The 6,016-nt window shown below is 40.6% G+C and overlaps 1 protein-coding gene across 4 annotated transcripts in view; it reads left to right on the top strand.

Annotated features, from left to right (window-relative positions):
* CUNH10orf11 (chromosome unknown C10orf11 homolog) overlaps positions 1 to 6,016 on the top strand; it is a 747,072-nt gene that overhangs the window by 8,897 nt on the left and 732,159 nt on the right. Inside the window, exon 1 of one of the 4 annotated variants that reach the window (XM_017746254.1) lies at positions 2,410 to 3,792. The exons of the other annotated variants lie outside the window; for them this stretch is intronic. The gene's annotated coding sequence lies outside the window, so the exon portion shown is untranslated. Of the gene's footprint in view, positions 1 to 2,409; positions 3,793 to 6,016 lie in introns of those variants that run through there. 4 annotated transcript variants of the gene reach the window in all.

Below are 6,016 nucleotides of genomic sequence, written 5' to 3'. Positions count from 1 at the left end.
TCCAAGCAAGCCTGATAGTTCTTTTAAGGATCAGGACTAGTGAAAGCAGTGGTAAAGAAAGAGGTCCAAGGGCAGTGCTTTGTAGTGCTCTAAAACAGTGTTTTGAATTTGATTTATAAGTGGAAACCAGGGAGCTGAGAAAGAAAAGCATGAAAAGAGAAAAAATACTTGAGATGGCCATTTCAAAAAAGTGGAGTAAGAAAGCTGTGAGACCAAAAAAAAAAGAGATGTGTTGATGTAGCTGAGGAAGCAGATGACTAATGTATGAGCTCTGAGCAGTAAAATAAAGAAAAGGCTGAATTTTTAGTTTTTAGACCCAGTTTTATGCTACCATCTAAACAAACGTAGTTGAATATTTCAAGTGACTTTCCATTAAATGATTTACTAATGTTTAATGTATCATGTATAGATTATTTGTTTTTTAAATTCAGCTGTATGGCAGTGTAGTAAGAGTGTAACAAGTTCCTTGTGCAACCTCTTTGTTAGTGCTTCATGCAACCTCATGGTTCTTGGAGATTATTTTTTCCTGTGCCTGTTTGACTTCAGTGGAGATTCCTTACTGGGCTGTCACATCTCTTTGATCTGCTTGCTCTTCTTTACCTTTTGTGATTGCCTATATTTTTAATACGGAAGAAAGAACATAATTAGGTACTTTGTTTACTGTGTTTCTTTTTACACAAGTTGTCTCTTACATTTGAAGAGAAATCTTCTATTTAGTGATTTTTATAGTGTTATTTAATATCTGTATTTCCACTATAGTGAATAGTATTTTTCAATTACGGCCACTTTCTATTTTAGATACTTTATTCAGCCTAATTGTGAACCAGGTGCTAGGTGCTGAGCAAAAGCAAAGAAAGTGTGGGCTTTTTCTGAGTGCATTTGCAGCTTATTGACAGTTGTTGTACTGTTCTGGTGTTTGGAACTGATAACATTGTATTTTAAGCACTGTCAGTGTTCTAAAACAGTCTTCACCACACTGGAGATTTTAATGAATTTGCTTTGGCAGAATGAAACTGGAGAGGTTAATTGGGTTTCCTGATTGTGTTTTTTTTAACCAAAACGCAGTTTACAAGACCACAAAAAAGTGATGGTCAGATAGGATTTAAACCAGAAATGAGGCTGTTTGTACAAAAGCCTGTCAGGAAGCCCAAAGCTTTTTGTGGGAGATATGCAGGATTTACATAATCAAACTTCAGGAATCTAGCCTGCGTGTGTGAGCTAGGTCCAGGCTCCTCACATACTGAATTGAGAGAGGTAAGCACCCACTTCTTCATTGTCCTCGGGAAGTTCCCCTTTCCCATAAAACCTCCTGGCCGAGGGACCTCTCGGAAGAGGGTAGCATTCTCCCATTGTGCACCACACTGCTGTCTCCAAGCAGGGGTCTGCACAGGCAGAGTCTCAGTAGTGAACAGTTATGTGGGTTTTTTTAAGAGTTATAACACTAAATCTAGAACAACTGTCCACCTCTGAAATCACAGCTATGCTTAGGAATCAGTGTTATTGTGAGGGGACAGCTGGCAAATGAGATCAGCTGGTCTTTTACACAGAAGAGAGCCTGCATTGAAGAGGGTCAGATCAGGAGCTCGTCTGTAAATGAAACCCCGGCCCTCACTAGGCTACACTCCAGTGGGGAAAAAAAAAAAAAAAAAAAAAAAAAAAGGCTCAGTGCACTTCTCTGGTAACCTCACTTATTAGGCAATTTTAATATAGCTGTAATAAGCTCCCTTCAAGCCAGACCTTGGGTAAGGCCTTAGAAATGCTCAGCTGCCATGTGGCTTGTAACAAATATCACAAAGTATTGATTTATTCCATAACCACTCCCTGCCATGTGTTATGTAAATAACGACGTTTGATAGAGTGTGTGGTTCTCCGTGCTGTAATGCAGAGGTCTTGGGAAGGTCTTGAGTCAAAAGATGAAAGGCCAACTGTCTCCAGTTGTCCTTAGGATGTGTGCATGACACTGGAGCTGCATACACACACACACCAAGCCCTTCCCTTTTGAGTGCATTTAATAATTACGATTTTAATATTGTATCTGGTTCTGATCTGGCTGGGTATAATCTTCTAATTACATAGCTTTCAATTTTCTCAAATTGTTTCTATCTTTAACACTGTTAGTAATTCTCTACTGGTAAAACTAATTCACAGTGCTTTCATTGCATATGCTTATATCTCTACAGATTTAAGCTAGAAAAAAACCATGCAGTCTGAAAACACCACTAATTGTACTTCAGCTTGTATGTTGGGTTGCAGAGCAGCCTCGCTCTGTTTTCCCACAGCCAAGAGAAGGCCTCAAGGCCAAAATGTCACCTCAGATTTCTTTTGATCTCAACTTATATTTTATTAACCCTTTTAACTTCACTGAGGGTGTGCAAGGAAACATGTATATTCCCTTTCATATAAACCCAGCATTGTCCTTACATCTTGCGTGCAAATGTATGGACAGTTTTTCATACAAAGGATTATTTAGATGTAATCTATATGCCTTGCGAGTTACAGATAAGAAGGGGCGGGCAGCATTTATTCTGCAATGTTTATGATTTATTTCCCTTTTATTTTCTCTCTTTAACTCCATCCAAAATATTTCTGAGAGTCTTAGTGAAATATAATACTAGAAGCCTTTAATAGCATCTTTTCATCTCACAATTGCAGAGTGCTTTTCAGGGCTTAATTAAATTTTACAGCGTGCCGTTCAGGTGAATGTAATTTGAATGCATCCATTCCTGTTTGTAAGGAAACTGAGGCAGGGAGTGGTGATTAGCTCAAGGCTGTGAGCCAAATAAAATAGCAGAGTAAGAATTATGGCCCAAGAGATTCGATTAAGAGATTTGATAATTTCAGCAAAATTTGGTTCTTAAAAATTTCATCAAACAGACAACACAGATGATGGCTGCCTGAATGGCAGAGGAGCCAAATAGCTTCTCTAGACTCTTCCTTTCCTTAGCCTTTGTGATAACAAGTGCTTTATGCCTAGTTATCTCAGTCCAGTTTTGGCCTCACCAACCTTTGGCACACCAGATGCTTGCTCAGTCCTCCAACATGATCAGGAGAAAAGGAGTGAGTGGTTACACTCTACCTATACCATCTTCTCAGCAAATGGTTCAGGCCTTTCACCCCTTTCCACTGAGAGGCCTGTTAGGGTGGGTTCTGAATGCATCCACCCACTCCTACAGCCATGGTCTTCTACAAGAGAAACTCTAATGTTAGTTATGAAAGGCCTGAATCTCCTTGCCTGGTGGTCAAGGGTGACCTTTTCATCCATCTCCTCACTGGAAAGTATGAAAAGCAGACTGTCCTCTTCTGTGGGTAAGCAGGTAGAAGGGGAGGAAGCTGCAGGGACAAAAGTGTTCATTTACTCTGCACATTTATCTTACAAAAATCCTCTGTAGATTCTGTCGTCAGCAATTACTACCCAAATATACTTACTGATGATGCTGTAGGATAGGCCATAAAGCATCATATTGGAATGGGTTAGGACAGTGGGAAGAAATACTTTCTGGGCCCTCAGTGTTCATAGGTCAGAAATCATACTTGCTTTGGCCAGAGACTGACCATGAGGGGATTGGAGCACCATGAGTGTCGCTCCCCCACTGTGAGTTACTATCTGCAGAGGAGATGGCATTATCCAGCCTGTCTGGCAGGCCTAGAACTCATATATGCAGCAATTTAAAAAGTGGGGTGTGGCAATTTCTTTGAAGGTGTGTGAAACAAGACTGAAATCAAGCACATGAGAGATCCCACAGATACAGTACACAGGCTGAGAGCACCCTTTCCTTGGTACCAGCTATCAAGGTAAGAAAAGGTCTTCTGGCTGTGAGATAGGTTCAAAACAAACAGGTTGATATTTTTAATGAGCTAAAGAAGCAGTCTTTGGGAAATTCATTCCCTCAGTAGAGAAACCAAAGATTGAATGATGTCTGTCTGTCACCAGATACCAGTCTCAGATCCAGAGGAAACAGAGTCCTTTGCTGCCTGGCTCTGCTGGAGCCTCAGCCCACAGTGGGCAAGTACTAGCACATCTGGGCTTTCCAAAGCCTGAGCAGGACATAGCAACCACAGTGCCTGACTCCACATCCTCCACATAGGGTATGCAGTGTGGTACACAGTACGTTTCCAGTGTGCTGTGACAGTTAGTCAGTAGCTATTAAGCAGGTGTAATGAAGGCAAAGAAGTTTTCTGTTTCCATTGTTGTCTTAAAAATACTTACCTGGGAGTGAAATGGCTCCTCACGGTTCTGCAGAGTCCAATCTTCCATTGCTGTATTATGAAAAAGGCACTGCATGGTTTGTCTTTTTAACAGAATAGTATGATCAGAGTAAAAATTAGGTCAGGCAGTTGCTGAACAGGTTTTGCCACTTACTGTTGATCATCTTTCTAATAACTTTCTTTTCTCCTTCATGCTGACCTCTTCTAATAGTGAAGTCAACAGCTGTGGCTACGTGCGCAGGACGTACTTTGACAGCAGCAGGACTCAGCTGACAGACTCTGGAATATATCATTTCAGTAGCATCATCTGGGTCTATAGCTGGCTCTTCTACAACTGTATTGAAGGTTGAAGGCCTTGCGTGTTCTTCTTTTTATCTTCTTTCCACTACACAAGCATTGCACAGGGATCTTAAAATGTGTGTAGGAAAATGGACCTTAGGGACAGACTTTATTTCAGGGTTAGAAACACAGCTTTTTTTAATTTACAAGTGCTTGGTTGTGTGTAAATCTGTTTCACTAACCAAACTTCACATCAAAGTATTTGAGCTGTGCTGTACTTGATGAGAGCAAGAGTGCATGTTTGTCATTGCGTAAGGGAAACAGAAATTCCTTTGGAAACAGGGAGATAGAGACCTGAACACAGCACACCTTAGAGGATTTGCTGCTAATTCAGTGACAGAAAGTTTTGGGTTTTTTACATTATTGACATTCCTCCAGATGAAAACCTCTGTAACAAATGCCATTTTGAACCTCATTTATGATTGAGGCTATTTCCCAAGGGTGCTCACACTCCTTTGAAACCTCTCTGTGGGATTGAATTAGTGACTTAGGAGACTCCAGGCCACCGGGATGGAGTGCAGAAAGTGCCCAGAAGCCTAATTCGCTTCTCACAGAGCACAGACACTCCCATTGACCCCACTGCTTGAATGCCTCTGCTGTCAGAAGAGAGCCATGGCAAGAAGTCAGTCATGTATATCAGGAGGAATTTCTGCTGATCCCACACTTGGGAGAACAAGAGAAATTCCCTGTGAGTGGGGAGAGTGTCCTCAAGATCAGGATGCATCCCTGACCTTCAGTGAGAATGATTCCGTGGGTTGTTAAAAACGTTTCATTTTCAGGAAGATTAGCTGCAGCTTTCATTTGTCCTTTGAAGATTATTTTTGCTCTGTAAAGGGTTTAAAAAAATGGCAAACCAGTACAGGCACATACAAAAAAAAAAAAGAAAGAAAACACAAGGTTATGGGAAGAAGCTGAGATTCTATCTGTTTTATTGAATGATCCTGGAATACAGTAACAAGGGGACAGTCGTGTGCTTAATCATCTCACTCTTACAAGTAGAAACGATGCTTGACAACAGAATGTACTGATATGAATGTAAGAGTTGGGGAAAGGAAAAAAACCTAAGGAACAAAATAAGCATAATATGTAAACAAAATTCTGCTAGGAGTATTTGTAGTGACAGATGCTTTGGTAGATAGGGCAAAAAATATATTCCTTTCTCCTAAAGGGAAATAGGTGGAAGTCCATCAAATAAACTTTGTCCTGGCATATTTTATTTTTGCATGGAGGAAAAGGAAAAGATCGTTTTTGATGTCAGAATTTTTTTTCTGCTGTTTTTTCCCCTCTCTGCCATACCAGAAAAAAAGATCAGGGAAGATAAGCCAGGCAAAAGAAAAAAAAAAATGGAGGTGGGGAAGGGGGAAAAAAAAAGGTTACTCTGAGTATCAGAGAGGGGGCTAATTGTCAAGGTTATATCTCCACAGATGATTGATGTGAGGCTGGGTTTTTCTGTCAGCCTGTCACAAAGCAG

This window comes from Corvus brachyrhynchos, unplaced genomic scaffold (genome assembly GCF_000691975.1).
Source record: "Corvus brachyrhynchos isolate BGI_N302 unplaced genomic scaffold, ASM69197v1 scaffold279, whole genome shotgun sequence".
Taxonomy (NCBI): domain Eukaryota; kingdom Metazoa; phylum Chordata; class Aves; order Passeriformes; family Corvidae; genus Corvus; species Corvus brachyrhynchos.
Note: the sequence above shows the minus strand (reverse complement) of the source record. Positions and strands in the feature narration are given on the sequence as shown.